The sequence below is a fragment of the Hemiscyllium ocellatum genome, chromosome 13, assembly GCF_020745735.1.
Source record: "Hemiscyllium ocellatum isolate sHemOce1 chromosome 13, sHemOce1.pat.X.cur, whole genome shotgun sequence".
In the NCBI taxonomy this organism is placed as follows: Eukaryota; Metazoa; Chordata; class Chondrichthyes; order Orectolobiformes; family Hemiscylliidae; genus Hemiscyllium; species Hemiscyllium ocellatum.
In genome coordinates, this window is record NC_083413.1 from 21,956,892 (window position 1) to 21,978,718 (window position 21,827).

The 21,827-nt window shown below is 41.9% G+C and overlaps 1 protein-coding gene across 3 annotated transcripts in view; it reads right to left on the minus strand.

Annotated features, from left to right (window-relative positions):
• Positions 1 to 21,827, minus strand: part of LOC132821803 (fibroblast growth factor 12) — a 366,432-nt gene that overhangs the window by 97,909 nt on the left and 246,696 nt on the right. The gene's annotated exons all lie outside the window — the stretch shown is intronic.

Below are 21,827 nucleotides of genomic sequence, written 5' to 3' on the forward strand. Positions count from 1 at the left end.
TCCCTGCTCTTTCAGGTCATCCCTTCCCAATCACTCTGAGTGAAGGAGAATTTCACACCTTTCCTCTCTTTGTCAAGTTGTGTGAAATGTATGACTTCTGATTAGCAAACGACTAGCTGCAGTAAACAGCTTCTCCCTCCTCACCCTTGCTCTATTGATACAGATTTTACCCAGTATTCAGCTGGTTCAGATGCCTGATACATAACTGCTATGGGGTCCCCTGAACACAGTTTGCTCAGTTATGCCTGCGACTCAAGTTACCTACTGCCGAGGCATTGGTCAGTTCCAGTCCCTGGGCACAATCTACGGTCTTAGCTTTACTGCTGAGCCTAGGCTCCACAGTCTTCAGTTTATAAGATCACAATTAGATGGCACGACTGGTTGTACCAGAGTCAACACAATGGAGATAACATGAAGGTGCCAACATAACCAGAACAGGAGGGAAGAAAGGAAGAGAATGAGAATGAGAGAGAAAGATTGGAGAAAGAGAAAGAAAGAAAGACTTGGCCTCACAGAGCACCTGTCATGATCAATGGATGTCCCAAAGCAATTTTTCTGTTGCCAGTGAAATATGTTTGAAAGGCAAAAAATTGTAAAAAAAAAGGTATAAAACATAGCAGCCAATTTGTGCACAGTAAGTGACCAGTGTGGTAGTGACCAGATACATTGATCCAGGGGTTAATGTTAGTCTAGCAGTCACTTTTCTACTATCCCTCAAAATTTTGGCCATGGGAATTTTTTTTACATCTACCTGAGAGGACAGAGAAAACCACAATTTAGCATCTCATCTCAAAAGTGGGACTTCTCATGCTGCAGTATTCTCTCAGCCTGGATTTTGTGCTCATGTTTTGAAATAAGAATTCTGAATCACAGAACTGTCACGGTGCAGGAGGAGGCCATTCAACACATCACGTGTGGAACAGCTCTCCCACAAGCATTTTGACTCAGTCCTATTTGCCAGCGCTCTGAGTCAGCGATGAGTACCATCCACTGAGCCATGCTTTACACATGATTAGACAGAATGAAGAGAGAGAGGGAGAAAAAGAGATAAATGCACAAAACTCCTGGTGACAGAAGAAAGAAGGCTGGAGTGAAAGAGAGAGAAAGAATGAAAAAGAGAAAAGAAACACAATTAAGGTTAAAGAGAAAGAATGAGGGATGTTTACAACCTCGGATTCTGTTATTCATCAGGTACAGGAGCGCACCCATGCTTTCATTTCCTTTCTCCAGCTCCAGGTGAACTCTCTCATTGAATCAAAGAAGCCGCGCGATAATCCCTCAACCAAGTTCACTGAGAAATGTTTCCCACCGGACATTTTGAGAATATCCAGCACAGTTCGACCAAACACAATCGAGCCTATAAAGAAATGTTTTGTCTCTTCAAATCAGTACACCATAGCTATGAGGAACAAGAGTGAGCCACTCTGTGTGTTGACCTTGAATTAACCACCCAGTCTCTCTCAACAGGCCTGGATTTGACACCAGTTCAAACTCATTCATCCAGTATCCATGCAAGCGTCAGGCTCTCTTTCTAGAAAACTGAAACTTCTACACAATCCCATTTGAATACCGGATACTATTCAACTGAATATTAATCAGATCCAAAGGCAGAGCTGGGGGAACTTTAATCACAAATCTCGCTACAGCAATTAGAAGGAATCACACATTGTTCCAGCAAGTGTGGGTGCTTTAATTGAAAAGTGAAAAATAAAGGTCAGAAAAAACAGGGGGATATTAGATGCCAACACCACTAATAGCATCATATCTGTCCAAGTCCTATTAATTTACTAATACCCAATTCCCTTCATCTAGAAGGTGAAGGGCAGCAGATACTTGGGAACACTGCCACCAGCACGTTCCCCTCCAAGCCACTCACTATCCTGACTTGGAAATATATCTCCATTCTTCCACTACCACTAGGTCAAAATCCTGGAATTCCCTCCCTAAGGCCATCTCCCTACACAGCATGGACTGCAGTAGCTCAAGAAGGCAGCTCACCACTACCTTCTCAAGAGCAACTCAGGATGGGCAATAAATTGCTTAACAACAGTCCAAAAGTGAATGAAGAAACAAGAGCTCAGACCTCAGCATCAACCCTGATTGCATATCAGTCAGCCTGAAAAAAGATGCACTTACTCCTCATCTTTGCTTTTTGTTAGCCAGCCAATCTTCTATCCACGCCACATATTACCTACTACACAATGAGCTTCTATTTTCCACAATAACCTTGGATGCACTAATTTATCAAATGCCTTCTGGAAATAAATAGCGGAAATAATGAGAGGAGATTCAAGTGAACCACAAAGATTATGAGAGAACTAGTTACTGTGGATCTCTTCCTTAGGGAAAAGACTAGGCCTGTGGAATATTGTTCAAAAATAAAGTAATCTCCCATTTAAGATGAAGATATCCTTTCAGAAGGTCATGAGTCTGTGGCAGTCTCCACTGTAGTCAAAAGTGCAGGCAGATAGATACCGATTCTTGATTAACAAGGGAGTCAAAGGGATTGAGGTAGGCAGGGTAGTGGAGTTGAGCCTACAATCAGATCAGCCATGGTCTGAATGATTAAAAGAGCCTGCTCAAGGGGCTGAAAATCCTACTTCAGTTCCCAATCACATGTTTACTGAAGTTGCTACATTCTTGACCCACTCACTACTTTCAGAGGCTGCTGTTTGGAAAATAAACATTATTATTTGATTTCACTCTTAGTCTAAACTTTTCTGAATGTTTCTTCAGTCCCGTGACTTTCAATGAATTTATGAGGGAAAATATAAAATTTTCTCAAGTTCTCATCCCACATAGCCAGATCTTAACAAGAACCATTTCCAAAATGAAATGTTGACCAATGTCTTCCTCCTTCTAACAGACAGTACTCTGGATTTAGGTTTACTCTCTGAGCTGCAAGGTTCATTTTCAGATGTTTCATCACCAGACTAGGTAACATCTTCAGTGAGCCTCCGGCCAAAGCACTGTTGGTGTTTCCTACTTTCTATTTACATATTTGGATTTCCTTGGGCTGGTGATGTAAATTCCTATGGTGACGTCATTTCTGGTTACAAACCTTCTCAAAACTTGCTAATGGAGTACCCTGTTATCTGGGGATGGAGAGATTGTTACAGGCTTTACTTATAACAAAAGTCTTCTAGTGAACAAACCTTTACCTTGTTAAATGTCATTGGTACATGCAAGTAACAATTTGATTGGATATAGTCAACATGGTTTCGTCAAGGGAAGGTCATGTCTCACAAAACGTTTTTGAGAAAGTGACCAAGCATGTAGATGAGGGTAGGGCAGGACTTCAGACAAGCCTTTGATAAGGTTCTACATGGTAGGCTGTTGGAGAAAATGCAGAGGCATGGCATTGAGGGTGATTTAGCAGTTTGGATTAGAAACTGGCTTTCTGAAAGAGGGCAGCGAGTGGTGGTTGATGGAAAATATTCAGCCTGGAGTCCAATTACTAGTGGTGTGCCACAAGAATCCGTTTTGGGACTACTGCTGTTTGTCATTTTTATAAATGACTTAGATGCAGGCATAGGTGGATGGATTAGTAAATTTGCAGATGACACTAAAGTTGGTGGATTCGTGGACAGTTTGGAAGAACGTTACAGGTTTCAGGGGGACTTGGATAAACTGCAGAATTGGGCTGAGAGGTGGAAAATGGAGTTCAATGCAGATAAGTGTGAGGTGATGCACTTTGGGAAGAATAACAGGAAGGCAGAGTACTGAGTCAATGGAAAGATTCTTGGCAGTGTGGATGCGCACAAAGATCTTGGAGTCTATGTGCATAGATCGCTTAAAGTTGCCACCCAGGTTGATAGTGTTAAGAAGGCATACAGTGTGTTTGGTTTCATTGGTAGAGGGATTGAGTTCCGGAGCCACAATATCATGCTGCAACAATATAAAACGTTAGTGCAGCCCACTTGGAATACTGTGTACAGTTCTGGTCGCCATATTTCGGGAAGGATGTGGAAGCATTGGAAAAGGTGCAAAGGAGACTTACTAGGATAGGATAATAACAAGGACTGCAGATGCTGGAAACCAGAGTCTAGTTTAGAGAGAAGTTGGAAAAGCACAGCAGGTCAGGCAGCATCCGAGGAACAGGATGATTTACCAGGATGTTGCCGGGTCTGGAGGGAAGTCTTATGAGGAAAGGCTGAGAGATTTGTATCGGTTCTCATTGGAAAGAAGAAGGCTAAGAGGGGATTTGATAGAGACACACAAGATGATCAGAGGATTAGATAGGGTAGACAGTGGAAGTCTTTTTCCTAGGATGATGATGTGAGCTTGTACGAGAGGGCACAACTACAAATTGAGGGATGATAGATTTAAGACAGATGTCAGAGGCAGGTTCTTTACTCAGAGAGTGGTAAGGACGTGGAATACCCTACTTGCTAATGTAGTCAACTCAGCCACATTAGGGAGATTTAAACAATCCTTGGATAAGCACATGGATGATGATGGGATAGTGTAGGGGGATGAGCTGATAATAGTTCACAGATCGGCGCAACATTGAGGGCCGAAGGGCATATTCTGCACTGCATTATTCTATGTTCTATGTCCTATATTCTATACCCTAAACAATCCTGAGAAAGAACAATTTGAAGTTACAGTAGAAGTTAAAAAAAACTGTACTCAGATCAATTCCTGATCTGACATTTCACATTTAACACAGGATCTTACATTAGTGACTATCCCACTGACAGTGACAACAGTGTAAGACCTCATTGACAAGATGTGGTTTCAAGCTACAGTCTGCAAGCTCAAACAGTTTGTCAGTTCAGTGGTTGAGTCAAAGACCATCTGTTCAGTCCAGTCATGCACACCAGTTCTACAATATTCAAATTCTGACGATAATCTGATTCATCAACACTTGGTGCAAATCTTCATCCATATAATCATTCTCAAATTGTAAACCTAATTTAGCAAAATGTATTTGTACTGATCTGCAAGCAGTACAACTAACACTGGAATTTGATATTAATGTTCCAGGAAATTTTTAAAAATGAGATTAACAGGTTAATTCTGTATCTCTGTTGCTCTCAGAGAGAACACTTCAGTGAGCCACCAGGTTAAAACTTTTCAATTGGTGTGTCCTACTCTTTGAGGGTTGCCAAAATGATCAGGACTTTGCCCATCTGGACATAATGATGCCACACCCCATGGGCAAAGTATCATAAGAAACATACTATTTTTCCCACTGTATTTGTAAATTCAATAGCTTTCATGGCACACATTCCACATATAACCTTTCAGATGTTATTCATCCAGGAGTGTGTCACTCTTTGTAAAGAGTCTGTGAGAATGCATTAATAATTTGCAGGGCATCCCCAGCACAACACTAGAATTTGCACAGACTTGGTGGAGGAAGTGCCTCAGGATGATATGGATGTTTCCACAATATTTCAGTAAATCAGATGATACAGAGTTCTCAGGAACTATTTATAGGACTCCTATATCCCAGAAGTTTGTCAATTATTTAAGAGCATTCTCTAGAAAAAGTCAGTACTTTTCATGTGCTCAAAGGAGTCAGAATTTGCTAGTTTACTCCATCAATTTTGAAAACCATTTATGGTGCCAAACAGCAGTCAGGAATCCTGCCTGCGGGTCAGACAGGTGTGGGTTCAAGTCCCAATCTAGGCCCTTGCCCCAAGGGACAATCCCAGAGCAGAACTTGTGAAAGTATTTCAGATGAGGCATTAACCTTGTTCTGGCCACAGTCCTTTATTTTATTCCTGTGGATAAATTGTTACCACGTCCCTTTAAATTACTCCTCAAAAGTATTTCATTCATGGTGAGATCCTTTATCATGTCCTGAAATCATGAAAGGGGATATACAAGTATGCTTTTCTCCCCTTCTGTCAATTGATAAAACCCAAAATACTAACAATCTTTTTAAGAAAGCACTTGGAATTACTTAAGGCCCTTATATTTCCACAATGCCCTTAACACAGTAAAACATCCTACAGTTCACAGAAGGTGCAGATAGCATCTAAGATTTGACGCTTAATGCGTTTATGGATTTTTTTTTAAAAGGCAGATGGGGAGGTGATGGTAAGAGAGGTAATACTATTGGATCAGTAATCCAGAGGTCCAGGCTGGTGATCTAGGGGAAAAAAGGTTGAATCCCAACAGGAAAATTGGTGGAATTTAAATCCAATCAATTCAAAGGAAATCTGGCATTGAAAGCCAGTGCCAGTGATGCTGATTGTGAAACTCTTATTGATTTTGTGGAAGTCTACCAGGTTCTCAAATGGCCATTAGGGAAGGAAATTAGCTGACCTCATTGCTCTTGCTGACATATGACCCCAGGTCTACTCTAATGTGGTCAACTCTGAACTGCCTTCTGAAATGGCTTGACAAGTTACTCAGTTGAAGAACAGTTAAGGACAGGGAACAAAGCTTGACAATGCTCACATCTCATAAAAGACTTTTTTTAAAAGCAAGACTTCAACAAACAAAGAAGGATGCAGTGTTGGCTCTGCGGGTTGTGAGGAAGTCATATTGCACTTGAAACGTTAACTCTGACTGCCTCTCCACAATTGCAGCTCAACCTGCCAAGATTCTCCAACACTTTCTGTTTTCTTTTTGTGTCTGCAGGGGTTGAGAGTGGGGAATAAGGAAAATCTTTCCTCATTTCACGTTACCAGAATCTGGAACGATCACCTTGAAAAAGGTGGTGCGGGAAGCGATTCCATGCAGAACATTCCATGCAGGAGTTGAGTACAGAGAACTGACAAGGTTATGGAATGAGCAGGGCTTTGGGATTAAGTATGACTTCTCTACCAAAGCAGCACCTGACTGCACAATACTATGACTCTTACTAGAAATATGAAACAAAGCTAATTTTGCATGAAATGTCAAGTTTGGACAAAAGTTGATCTGCAACAAAAATATAAACCTGAAATAATGAATAATAGGACTTTCAAGCAGCAAAGGACAGCACTGAAATCAATGCTGGTGCATGCTTCACTGGCTTGAATCATTGAAGAAAATAATCATTTCAGAATCTTAAACTCAAATTGATAATATCACTTACTGATGAGAAAAATCATTGCTCAGATTCAAAATATTTGGTGGGCTATTAGGTACGGAAAACGTTCATTTGATTATGGTCTCTAACACAGATTAACTACAGGTTAGATGATCAACAAAATCACAGAAGGCCATTTTTTTTAGATTAGATTACTTACAGTGTGGAAACACGCCCTTCGGCCCAACAAGTCCACACCGACCCGCCACCCACCCATACCCCTACATTTTACCCCTTACCTAACACTACGGGCAATTTAGCATGGCCAATTCACCTGACCCGCACATCTTTGGACTGTGGGAGGAAACCGGAGCACCTGGAGGAAACCCACGCAGACACGGGGAGAACGTGCAAACTCCACACAGTCAGTCGCCTGAGTCGGGAATTGAACCCGGGTCTCAGGCGCTGTGAGACAGCAGTGCTAACCACTGTGCCACCGGGCCACCCATGTTGTGGTGCAGTGGTAGCATCCATACCTTTGGACGAGGTGGCCCAGGTTCAAATCCTACCTGCTCTAAAGGTGCATAATAACATCTCTGTTGATTAGGATAATAGGTCAACAAATGTCCAGAAATTGATGAGCAGACCCAAAGTTCTTGGCCATCCGATGGGACAGAAAATCTCTGAGGTGGGTCTTCCTCTATGGATGATTGATGTCTTTCCTTAATGCCGCTAATGCCACAGGTAGCTATTGACATAGTAGGGGGAGGGGATTCACCCTCCCCATCCTGAAGCCTATGAGATGGTGATCACTGCAAGTGGTAAAATTGAGCCCATGGAGTCATTGAAGTGAACAGCATAGTGGGACTGAAGGGAACACCAGATACAGAGAGAATGGAGAAAGGCACTGAAGGATATCCTGATCAGATGAGATAACTTCATTCTTCAGTCACAGTATTGTAAAGTCATAGAATTATTTCAAAGCAGAAGGAGGCCATTTGGCCCATTATGCCTACTTTAGCTCTCCAAATGATCATGCCTTTTAACACCATGCTAGAAGAAAGTGAGGACTGCAGATGCTGGAGATCAAAGTTGTGGGCATGGTGCTGGAAAAGCACAGCAGGACAGGTAGCATCCGAGGAGCAGAAGAATTGATGAAGGGTTTATGCCCGAAACGTCGATTCTCCTGCTCCCTGGATGCTGCCTGACCTGCTGTGCTTTTCCAGCACCACTCTCTCGACATTTAATGCCAAGCTCCTGCCTTCTCTCCATAACTCAATGCACTGTTCCTTTTCAAATAATATTCCAACTCGCTTTTGAATGCATCAATTCAGCTTGCCCTGACCACACCCTCAGGCAGTTCATTCTGGAGCCTAAATACTCAGTTTGAGGAAAGAAAGCTTTTCATGATTATTAGGAAAAAAAACATTGAGTTGAAGCTTTTCATCTTGTACTAATCGGAATGACTGGGAAGAATACCAATAAAAGGGGAACGCCTATATTTACACTGTGTAACAAACAAAATCAGAAATTGCTCGAGAAATTCAACAGCATCAGCATGACCATTTACTGGGTTCGAAATGTTTTCTCTCCACAGATGCTGCCAGAAGTGCTGAGATTCTCCAGTAATTTTGGGTCTTGTTTGCTTCAGATCTCCAGCATTCATACTTGCTTTATTTGACACGGTGTAAGATTGTTTGGCAAGTGGACTCTTATTGGTAGAGGCATTGCCTTGGAGAATGTGTTAATGTTGATTGACAGTTAACTGCCAAACTTTATTTAAATTTTAAATCAGGCAGGTTGGCTCTGATTTCTCAAGATAATACTAAGAAATGCACCAGGAAATTACTGTCATCTATTTTGTACAGTTGAAACAGGCAGAGTGCATGTACATGTTTTTTTGTTCTGTTCACAGAAGAATAGGGCCCTGTGTGTTAACGTATGTAACTTCCTCTCACAGTATTTCTGCTAATTTTGCCAATTACATTAAATCTTTGCCCTCTTGCTTTTGATGTTTTCCCAAATGCGAACGGTTCCCCCATTCACCTTGTCTAAACAGTGTAATTCATTTGATTACTTTCCCCTTGACCTCCTGAAAGTGCTGAATCATATTTGGATTTGGTGGTTACTGCCTTTCTGAACTACACTTTGCACTGGCCTTGATTCTTGTGAAGAAGTTGCAGCAAGACCAGGCAAGAATCAATGCTTGGATTGATAGGTGGCAAGCAACATTTGAGCCACATAGCTCCGGGCAATGACCATCTATGGGAGGCAATGGCCTCGGGTACTACTGCTGGACTCTACTAATGTTCTGGGCACCTGGGTTCAAATCCCTCCATGAATTCAATAAAGAATCTGGAATTAAGGGTCTAATATGACCATGAAACCATTGTCGATTGTTGGGAAAAACACATCTGATGCCCTTTCAGGACAGAAATCTTTACCTCAATGATCAAGCAAGATTAGATTACTTACAGTGTGGAAACACGCCCTTCGGTCCAACAAGTCCACACTGACCCGCCAAAGCGCAACCCACCCATACCCCTACATATACCCCTTACCTAACACTATGGGCAATTTAGCGTGACCAATTCACCTGACCCGCACATCTTTGGACTGTGGGAGGAAACCGGAGCACCCGGAGGAAACCCACGCAGACACGGGGAGAACGTGCAATCTCCACACAGTCAGTCACCTGAGGCGGGAATTGAACCCGGGTCTCTGGCGCTGTGAGGCAGCAGTGCTAACCACTGTGCCACCGTGCCGCCCACCTGATCTGGCCTACATGTGACTCCGGACCCACAATGTGATTGACTTTTAACTGCCCTCTGAGCAATTAGGGATGGGCAATAACTGTGGCCTAGCTCGAGATGTTCACATTGCAGGAGTGATTTAAAAAGGAGAATCCAATCATCACTTCTTGGTGTTTAATGACATCATACCCATGGTTCAGTCAGGGTATTGTAATTACATTAATACCCCAAGGCAACAGTACAGGGCATATCACCTTGGGTTCTCACTTCGCCACGTTAAATGACAAAAACTGAAATGCATTTTCTTGGACATCGCAAGCAGAAAATCAATTTCTTTTTGTGACAACTAGCCCCAGACCAATCTTTATAAATAGGCATAAATATCAGCATTTACAATTCAAGGACAAAAAAGGCTTTTGAATTTCTCTAGCAGCTTTTACAACCTTACAGTCTTCCAACCCATTTTACAACCAAGCACCATACTTCAAAAACTATCTGGAATTGGTTGTTGTGGAGTGTTTTGGAAATAAAAGTAGGTGTTCTGTATCAGGTGACCCAATGGTTTGCATAAAGGTATCCTGATAGGCAGCATGTAGCTCAGTGGTTAGCACTGCTGCCTCACAATGCCAGGGACCTAGGTTCAATTCCCAACTCAGGTAACTGACTGTGTTGAGTTTGCACATTCTTCCCATGTCTGTGTGAGTTTCCTCCAGGTGCTCCGGTTTCCTCCTACAATCCAAAAGATGTGCACGTCAGGTGAATTGACCATGCTAAATTGCCCATTGTGTTAGGTAAATTAGTTGGGGAATGGGTCTGGGTGGGTTGCTCTTCAGAGGGTCAGTGTGGACTAGTTGGGCTGAAGGGCCTGTTTCCATACTGTAGAGAATCTAATCTAATCTAATGTAGCTTCTATTCTTCCTTCAGTGATATGGGCGTCACTGGCAAGGCCAGCACTTATTACACAGTCAGCCCTCCAAGCCTGCTCCACCATTCAATATAATGACGATATGGAGCTGCCAGTGTTGGACTGGACAAGGTCAGAAGCCACACAACACAAGGTTATAGTCCAACAAGTTTATTTGAAATCACAAGCTGTCAGAGCACTGCCCCTTCACCTGCTATATCCAACTCCCCCTTGAACTCATACAATGTTTCGGCCTCATCTGCTTTCTGTGCTAGCGAGTTCCAGAGGCTCATGTTTCTCTTCAAATAAGGAACACTTGCAGATTTTTATTTATATGCTCAGTGACTATTAATCACAGGATCCAACTTCAAGAATTAAAGTTATAATCAATCAATCATCCAAGTTTGACTTTGGGATCCAACGTTTCCAGTGTTTCCCTTAGCTGAGATCATAACAACTAAGCCATTATCTTCCCCCACCCCTACATATATTCGGTTGAAAACGTGTGATGACAATATACCCTTGAGAGATACAAGGCGCTCTCTCCCTGTCTGTTTATTTCTCACAAGTTTGTACAGCACTGCAATAAATAATCTGCTTCTGAAATGAAAAATTCTGTCATTTACATTTTCAGCTGCTCTGGGAGTCCCCGTCAGCACAAACTGAGTTTCAAACAACTCATTAGTTACAATCTGACTACAAGACACCCTCTTTGAAAATTCCACAGAACAGCGAATGCTGAATAAGCATTGACCATCTGCTGGGGAAATGCCAGTGAGGAATGAACTGCAGAAATAATTAGCATTTTAGAAAAAAGAAACATAATTAAAAATTATAGAAAGGAAACACTGCCACAGAAATGAACCAACATTTGAGTTGAACTCCATAATCCCCACCTTCCCAGCTTGATCATTTTGTTAATACATTAATGCAATATTTACAAATGAAGTATACTTTTTAAAGACCTTTTTAATGCCCTCATAAGCTTAATGGTATTACTCCTGGAATATTTTCCATCCCGGCAGTTAGAGCAGGATTTGTATCTTGGAGGCAGAGTCAGGAGTTGGGAGACTTGCCGATATTGATAACCCACCTCCTGACTGGTAATACATACCAATGCTATTTTCATGATAAGGAGATGGACCACATACTAGAAACACAAGATTGAACTGAAGATCGCAAAATTCAACAATCAGCTTCCATTCTCTGGGAATTTAATCTGGATAAGTGTGAGGTGATCCCTTGGACATTATAAACAAGGCAATGAACATGCTGAATGGTAGGACCCTGGAAACACTGAGGATCAGAAGACCATGGTGCGAATGCTCTCATATTCTTTAAGGGTATGAAGTCAGGTGGATAAAGTGGGTAAGAAGACATATGATACACTTGACTTATTGGTCAAGGTTTGGAGTAAAAGAGCAGAGAGGTTATCAGGAACTGTACAAAACACTGGTTAGGTTTCAGACATGTGCAGCTCTTGAATCCATGTTATAGGAGGAACATGATAGATCTGGAGGAGGTGCAGAGGAGATTAACAAGCATGTTGCTTTGGTGGGAGGGGGCTGGAGAAATTCAGTGAGGAAGAAAAGTTAAGATAGTCTGCGGTTGTTTTCCATACAGCAGTGGTGTTTGAGAAGGGACATGATTAGGATATATAAAATTATGAGGGGTCTAGATAAGGAGACAAGAAGAAACGTATCCCCTAGATGGAGGCATAGATTCAAGGTAGGGATAGAAGGTTTAGAAGAGATGTGAGGAAAAAAGGTGGTGAGAATCCGGAATTCACTGCCTAAATGGTGGTAGAAGATGAAACTCTCATGAAATTTAAGTATTATCTCAATGCCAAGGCATACAAGACTATAGGCCGAGTACTGAAAAATGGGATTAGAATGGTTGGATGTTTTTTTTCCACCAGTGGGAATACAAGGGCTGAAAGGTCATCCTCTGTGCTGTAGATCTCTATCACTCTATGGGTCTATGACACTAACCTCCCAGTTCTCAAAGTGAGATGAGGTGCAAGTATAAGCCTCCACCTAAATACCTCCCATCACTTGCATGCCCCAACCCCATTAACCCCCGTGCACTCACCAGTCTATTCCAAAATTAACTCAACAGATTTCTATTAAAATTGGCATGCCTTTTGAGATATTAATAATTTCTCAAAGTAAACACGCAATATTTGAAAAGAATATAAAACTTTTTATCCTCATAGTTCACAAATCTTTCAAAATAAACAAAATGGTCACATCCTGCTTGACAGATATGTCAACGGTCACTACTGAGCATAATCATTAGTATATTTGGAACTCAGGCAGGAACCATTAATAACATTCCATTTAACAACTGTACCAATAAACCCATCAGAGCTGAATACATTAGGGCTTTCTGATAATAAGAACGACAGCCAGGTCTCAAGGCCCTGAAATAGCCAAAGACTCAACTTAAATTCATGGGAAAAGATAACAGTTATGGGCATGCACATTTCTCACTTGGATTTCACTCTGGTACAATATACTTTTCTAATGGAAAATAATAATCTAATACAGTTGAAATCTATTTCATTTACAGAATGCTGTTCATTGTTACATCTAGCCAGCTGCTGAGGCAATCTGGAAACTGTATAAATTTAGCTTTAAGTAACATATATTTTTATTTTACTGCATTTTTGATGGTGGACTGAAGGTGAGAGAAGAACTCTAGTCACAGAGTGTGATGCAGGAAAAGCACAGGAGGTCAGGCAGCACTCGAGGAACAGGAGAGTCGATGTTTCGAGCATGAAGAGCCTATGCCCAAAACGTTGACTCTCCTGCTCTTCGGATGCTGCCTGACCTGCTGTGCTTTTCCAGCACCACACTCTTCGACTCTTATCCCCAGCATCTGCAGTTCTCGCTGTCTCCATGGGAGAAGAACTATCTTAAAACCAAGTATTATTGAAGGTACATTGTAGTTTTAAAAAGCAACTAACCCAAAGTTCATAAATTATAAGCACTGATAGCAAAGGTTTCCAACCACTGTGTAATTGGTTCTCAGGTAGCTAACCGGCCTGGGGCTATAAACAAGATTGAGACAACCCTCCACCAGCTCAGGAGCTTCCTGTATTCTCTGCAGTAAATGCCAGTGTAAATTTGAAGAAAAACAGTTTATTTTCCCTTCAGCACTTGCTGTACAGTATGACTTTTAAATAATAGGTCAGAGACCTTTCAGAATTGTGAACCAGCCATTCCTGCAAACCAGTGAAAGCACCTCAAGAAGGAAGGCAAAGTGGTAGCATTCTGATGAACTTATGCATCATCCCAGCAGATCCTGTGAACTGTCTTCCCAGCTTTTCCCTCCATCCATAATACCCACGTTTTGTTTTCTCTATCTGTACCTGTTTGTGTGTCTGTGTAAAGGGGAGTATTTAAGTTGGAGTTTAACTAGTAGTTAAAGATTTACAATTGCTCATCGGTAACTGGCATTAAATCACCTATGATAAATACTCATTCCTGTTAAAAACAGAAGCCTGGTCCCTGCTAGCAATCTGGGTCTGAAACTCAAGTAAAATGAGAAGTTTTCACTCGTTTAAAAACCTTCAATGTTTGTTACAACTCCGGGGATAGCAGGATTTTATTTCCAATCCACTACCCCAGGGAGAAGTGACATTTAGCTTTTGAAAATGAAGCTGTGAACATATATAACTTTATAAGTACATGTGAAGTTGGCAACACTTTTTCAACTTACCTTTTGTATGCTTCCTGATTGTCCTCTTCATAATTTACAACACCTCTGGAGCTGATGGGAATCACATCACTCTCCTAAACCGGCGCAATTCAGTAGAAACTACAGATAACCCAAAATACGCATTTCCAGAATGATGCCAACAAAATCAGGACATCAAAATGCAGCCTTATGACCGGTACTTTTAGTAATTGCTGAAGATGAGTGAGCCTAGCTGAAAATGTGTTGCTGGAAAAGGGCTCATTCCTGAAGAAGGGCTCATGCCCGAAACGTCGATTCTCCTGCTCCTTGGATGCTGCCTGACCTGTTGCGCTTTTCCAGCAATACATTTTCAGCTCTGATCTCCAGCATCTGCAGACCTCACTTTCCCCAATGGGTGAGCCTAGGAGACTAACCTAAGGAACTCCTGCAATGAGGCTTATATATTGGAATGAGAGGACAATAAAGTGAAGGTCAGTGAGTTAGGTGCTGCCTTTCAGGTGGAATATGAGAAGGTGCCTCAAAAGATAGAGGAATGAGTGGAGCTGCAGACTGTGTTGCTCTGAAAAGAGCTGTACGGGAGAATCCTGGCAAAATCAGACTGTGATATTTGGCACCTCAATGTGTTCTTCCAGTCACCATCTCCACATTCCACAGGATTTTCTTGGTGCATCTGATCCAGATTGGAGGGACCATCATTCTACACTAACCTCCTTCATCAATGCTTTTTTCATCAGAGCAGATTTCCTCTTCTGCTTCTCTCTCAGGCAACTCTCCGCATAGCAGTCCCTCAGATCCTGCCTCCAGATAAAAGTGGTGTCAGGGGATAAGGGATATGGAACAACCTTCCCCGTTTGCTGCAGTCTGAAATATCCAATTGCTGGCGATCCCTCATAACCCTTGTTGTGGACTTTTTCACTGGAACTGTTTTTTTGACAGGAAGGATGTGACATTCCGACTTTTCAGAGACAGGACAGTAATTAATCAGTTCTGGCAAAAAGCAACAAAGTATGCAACTTAGTTGTTCCGGTTCCAATCTGAAAATGACTCTGATTTTCTGATAGGCCCTTACATAAGAGGTCCCTCTCCTAATACAAAGTAGAAGACAGTCAGACAGGCATTGTGGGGGGGAGAAAGAGAGAGAGAGAGAGAGAGAGAGAGAGATGGTGGGGGACAAGAAAGGGAGAGAGAGAGTGAGACAGAGAGTGAGAGAGGTGGTGTGGGGGAAGAGAGGGGTACTGGGAGGGAGAGAAAGAGAGGGGGGGGGGGAGAGGGACAGAGAGAGAAAGAGAGAGAGAGAGAGGGATGGTAGGGAACAAGAGAGGGAGAGAGAGTTGGTGGGGAGGGCAGAAAGAGAGTGAAACAGAGAGCACGAGAGGTGGTGATGGGGCAAGAGAGCAAGAGTGTGAGGTGAGGGGGAGAGAGAGGTAGTGGGGGGGGAGAGAGAAAGGGGGGGGGAGAGGGACGGAAAGAGAGGGGGAGAGGGACAGAGAGGGGGGGGAGAGGGACAGAGAGAGAGAGAGCGAGAGACAGACAGAGAGAAAGAAAGACAGTGAGAGAGAAAGAAAAGAGAGAAAAGAGAGAGAGTGACCAATAGAGAGCAACCATAAGACAACACGTTTTAGCATTCAAGTTTTTTTGAAAGTTGGGACAGAAACATCAGCACTAAATTTTAAATAAAGGTAATTATAAAGAAATGATGGCTGAGTTGAATGGAGTAGACCAAGAAAACAGTTTAGCAAAAAAGACAGTTGAGGAACAATGACAGACATTTAATAGTTCATGATTTACCGCAAAGGAATATCACACCAGGGAAAAGGAGTATTGAAAGGGAATGAAGTAACCATGGTGAACCAAGGAAATGTCAGGCTCCATCAAACTAACAGCAAAAAATATTCAATGTGACAAAGATTAGTGATGAACCAAGAGGATTTGGAACATTTCAAACGCCAACAAAAGATGACTCAAAAGAAAACCATGAGGATAAACTCACAAGTAATATTAAAATGGACCGTATGAGCTTCTGTAAATATACAAAAGGGAAAAGAAGGTCAAAGTGAAAATAAGGCCCTTAGAGAACCAAGTTGGTGAAATAATAATAGGAAATGGGAAAAGGCAGTGAGTTGTATAAATACATTGCATCAGTCTTCTTGAAAGAGAACACTTATAACATTCTTAAAATACTAATCAGGAGGTTGTGAGGCAAGGGGAAAGAAATAACCACAGTAACTACCTCTAGAGAAGACGTGCTAAGGAAACTAATTAGTTAAAAGGTCAATATGTTTCTTGTACCTGATGGGTTGCAAACAACACAACAAAAGGAATTAGCTATAGAGATCGTAAGTGCACTGATGATCATCTTCCAAGAATCCTTGGGGTCTGGAAAAGTCCCAAATAAAATCAAAAAGTACCAATATAGCATCCTGCTCAAAAAGGGACAGGGATAACAAAAAAGCTAATCAGCCAATGAGTTTAATGACTATCAATGAAAAAATATGACAGACTATTAAACAGCATTACACCAAGAGGGAACGTCATGCTTGGCAAATTTATTGAGAAGGTAGCAGGCAGCATAGATAACGGAGAGCCAGTAGATGCAATATATTTGGTTCCCAAAAGACTTTCAACAAAGTATTGCACATAATAAGATGTGTCAAGTTGTTGGAGGTAAGATATTAACACGGACATAGGTTTGATAAATAATAGAAGACAGAGAGTTGGGGTAAAGAAAATATTTCAGGCTGACAACCTGTAAATAGCAGAGTACCACAGGGATCAGTGGTAGGGCCACAATCATTTCCAATATGTATTAGCACCTTGGATAAGGGAGGTAAGCGGTGAGGATTACAGAGGGACTTTGACAGGTTAGATGAGTGGTCACAAACTTGACAGATGAAATATAATGAGAGAAAATGTCAGGTTATGCACTTTGGCAAGCTTAGAGGCAAATTTATTGAAATATTAGTAGGGTTGAGAGATTTAGCTGCAGAGATGTTGCTTCCATCATGGGAGAGTCTAGGACCAGAGGAATAATCTCAGAGTGAGGAGTCCCCCACTGAAGACAGGGCTGAGGAGGAATGTCTTCTCTCAGAGGGTAGTGAAGCTGTGGAAACATCTGCTGCAGAGGACAGTCAAGGCTGGGCCATTAATTATACTGAAGGCGGAGACAGATACACAAGGGAACCAAGGGCTACAAGGAAAAGGCAGGAGTGTAGAGTTAAGGGTTGTGAGATTAGCCACAATCTCACTAAAAGTGGAATAGACTTGATGGGCCAAATGAGTAAAAAGTGAGGTCTGCAGATGCTGGAGATCACAGCTGCAAATGTGTTGCTGGTCAAAGCACAGCAGGCCAGGCAGCATCTCAGGAATAGAGAATTCGACGTTTCGAGCATAAGCCTTTCTGAAAGGCTTATGCTCGAAACGTCGAATTCTCTATTCCTGAGATGCTGCCTGGCCTGCTGTGCTTTGACCAGCAACACATTTGCAGAGTTGATGGGCCAAATGGTCTACCATTGGTCATACAGGTAAATGGGGAGCACAAGTGACAGAGAAAAAAACTGAAAGAGAGAGGGGGAAACATAGAAACAGGAAAGCTCACACAAAGAAACAGAAACACGGAGAGATACAGAGAGACACAAGAACTATTGAAATAAATGAACAGCAAAAAGACACAAATAGAAAACTCAGACAAAGACACAGAGAAAGACTTAGTGACAGAACCATTTGAAGTAGCTTCACTTCACTGCAAAGATTGAAGAAATTGGACATGGATGAGCTATCAGGAAAGCTTGTGCTTTGAACTTACCTTGGCTTGTCTGTTCCAATTTACAGTGCTTTAATCGGCCTGACCTGGAAATGTCATGCAACAATATTCATCACAGATGTTTACATCCTTTGACTGTCAGACCTGGTAGACAAGCCATGCTTTCATTTGATTTCACCAGCTTGAGATCCCCTTTTCATTAAATCAAACTGCCCAACTGGTGATCTCAGAATCTAAGTGAACAAGAAACAGCTCAGCAGGCCTTTGAAAGAGACCATCCAGCTTGGCTCAACTGAACAGTATGAGGTTTTGAGGTCCCCTTCCCCACTACCTATGCATTTCCAATGCAGCAACCTGAACAGGCTGTTTGTCCTTGTGCAAAATACTGTGGAAAAATTGGAGATGGTGGCAAGGATCAAGTAAATTGCTCCATTGGATTTAAGGATACACCCCGTGGTGGAAACAGCATTCCTCCTGGTTAACAAATCATATAATAAAAATCTTGGGTTCTCCAATCAGCTTTGACATCTTCTCATTCTCAATTTTCTAATTGAAACCACCAGTGGGAAAAGGTGACAGCAGCCTGTATGCAATAAGTAAGGTTTGAATTCAGCAAGGTGTAAAACAGAGCCAGCTTCAAGTCCCACTGACCCAGTCAGAGAACAATTCAGCATTGTCTTGTTTTAAGTCTGAATGCTCAGATAACATCTACTCAGAGCAATCAGGCAGAATGGGAATTGATGACCCATGTTCAGGCCAACAAGCCTGCATTGGGAGATCACATCCAATTCGAATTTGGCAACTACTGCCACACACTAAGCATTTCAATTTTCATTTCCCATATTAATCCCCTCCATCGCCTCTTCATCTTCTCCCATCATCCCATCTTTCCATTCCTTCCTTCATCATCTGTTATCCCGCTTCCCTTTGAATGCATCATTACTATTCACTTCAACCCTTCCCTGAGTCCCACACTGTCTCCACTCTGGCTAATATGGAGAAAGTGAGGACTGCAGATGCTGGAGATCAGAGCTGAAAAATGTGTTGCTACAAAAGCGCAGCAGGTCAGGCAGCATCCAAGGAGCAGCAGAATCGACGTTTCAGGCATAAGCTCTGGCTAATATGTTTGTTTTCTTGAATTTCCACTGGTTTTATTAGCAGCTCTGTGAAATCCATGGTCCTCTGTTCTGATCTCAGTCGCAAATGGAGCACCATCTCCATCTCTACCCTAACCAGAATCTGAAAGACCTGAATCATGCCAGCTTTCAGTGCAGCAGCAGATAAGTCAGTCATTGCCAGGTGAACAAGCTATGAAATTTGTGATAAAGCCTCATGATATTTGTCAAATCTGGCCTGTACGTTTCTAATGTCAAATGTTACCAAAGACACCCAAAACTGCAGCAGCAGGGGACAATTTTTATGTTGAAGAGACTCGCAGAATAAATATTTAATGAGGCAATTTCATTTTTAGCAGCTTCAAATGGACAGCCAAAGACAGAAACAAGCAGGAAATTCCCTGCTGCAGTACTGAGTGAAGGATTAGATTGGACACAAGGCTAATGCAGTCAGAACCCAATACAAGTGATGTTCAACCCACAGCCAACTATCAAAGGGAGCATCAGCAAGCTGACAAGTTAAATATAAAGTGGGCATGGATGATATTAAATTCTGCTACATTGATAAATTTATAAAATCTTAGATCAGAAACAGAGGCGTTCAACGTATGACAGTTCTTCCAATGAGATATCCAATTAATCACACTTCTCCTGTTCTCTCCTGATAGTCCTACATTCCTTTTAGCTTTTCAAGTATTCATCAAATTCTCTTGTAAAACTTCCTCTTGAATCTGCTTCCATTGTCCTTTTGGACACCATGTTCTATATTGTCATAAATAAGTCCTCATCTCTCCCTCCGGTTCTTTTTGTAATTACTTTCAATCTACTGACCGATCTTTCTGCCACTGGAAACAGTTCTCCTGCGTTTTCTCCATCAAAGTCTACGATAATGTTAGACACCTCTAGAAAATCTCGCCTTGCCTCTCCTGTGGTGTACAGCACTATGATTCTCTCTTCACACCTCTTCCTCACTACCACCCATCTATCCAAGGATCCTGGTCCATTGATGACTCATTCGCAAGAAAAGATGAAGCCAAAGAATAAACGCATAATGGGAATGAAGAAAAAGCATTGTATCAATCCTTAAGACATTCTGAATCAAAGCCAATAACTTACGTAGGAAGTACAATCACTATTTTTGCATCTAGCCATCTTTATTTGCTTCATCAATGACCTCTCCTCTATCATAAGGGGAGGGGTGAGGGTGTTCATGAATGGTTGCATAACATTCAGTGCCATTTGTAATTCCTCAGATACTGAAGCTTCTAAATGTAGCAAGTCCTGAATAATAAAAAGGCTTGTGCTCATAAGAAGCAAGTGCCTCAAAACTGCAAGGCAATGGCCATCTCCAGCAAGTGAGAACCTATCAATCGATCCTTGATATTCAATGATGTTCCCTTAGCTAAATCCTTCACAACCAACTTGTTCCCAATGAACAAAGTAGCAGCTAGAACAGCCAGATAAACATCGTGGCTACAAGAGCATGTCAGAGGCTTGGAATCCTGCAGCAATCTCATGACCTACCATCCCTTTAATTCTGCCAGACACAGTGTAGATCCCCAAGGTCTGTATGCGGCAATGGCTGCAGAAAACAGAAGTGAATACATCACCTGCAACTTCCCCATCAAGCCTCCCTCCATCCAGACTTGGAATGATATCGTTCTTCCTTTACTGCTGCTGGGTGAAAATCCTGAAACTTTCTTCCTTGTGCCCTCCGTAACTGCACAATATGGACTTCAGCACTTCAAAAAGGCAGGTTCACAAGAGCAATTAGGGGAACAGGCAACAAATGCTGACCCAGCCATCGACACCCACATTCCATCAAAGAATAACAGTATAAAAATGTAACCTGCCATCAGTTAACTGAAATTTCTTGTCCTGCTTGATTAAATTCCCCAGCCTTTTAAAAGCTCCAAGGAGGCCTGGAAAATCCTGCCCACTATGTGTAGTCATTGAATCAGGCACAAGGAGCATTCAGTGCTAAACAAACCATTACTTTTCACATTCCATGAAGCCTTTCTAGGCAGCACTGATCTCTTGTGCAATTTTTCACCACATGCCTTAGATCCATTAATGTTTAAGATTTATAAGGTACATTACAGAATAGTGCACCATCCAGACATTTGGTAAATATTTACTCTAACTCAACAACAAAAGACATCAATCAGCTAAAAAAAAAGCAGAAAGCTAGAAAGAAATGAGGGAATCATGGAATTTCTCTGTTTGAAAGTTGAGGGATGAGATTTGAGTTCATGACCACTGAATTATTCACCTTAACTGGTAGGTTACTGTAAACTGCTTAACTGACATCTCCCAGAGCACTGACACAATTAGCCATAAGTATTCAAATGTAGTGATGGGTTTGTGCAGAAATGGAAGCAATAAATAAATACCTAATTTACTGAGCTGTTCAAAAACTCACTTAGGCAGAAAGATGAAGTAGAATAGTGTAAAACTGGTTCTGTAGTCAGTGATCGAATGAGTCCCAGTATGGCTTCATTAATACCCACTCTAGTAAAACAGACTCAGCCAGTTGTTATGCACCAAAACAGCTGCGATGATTAGATCCCACGCTGCTGTCAAACTCACTCCCCTGCATCAATATCCTGAGACAGTTTCAAGT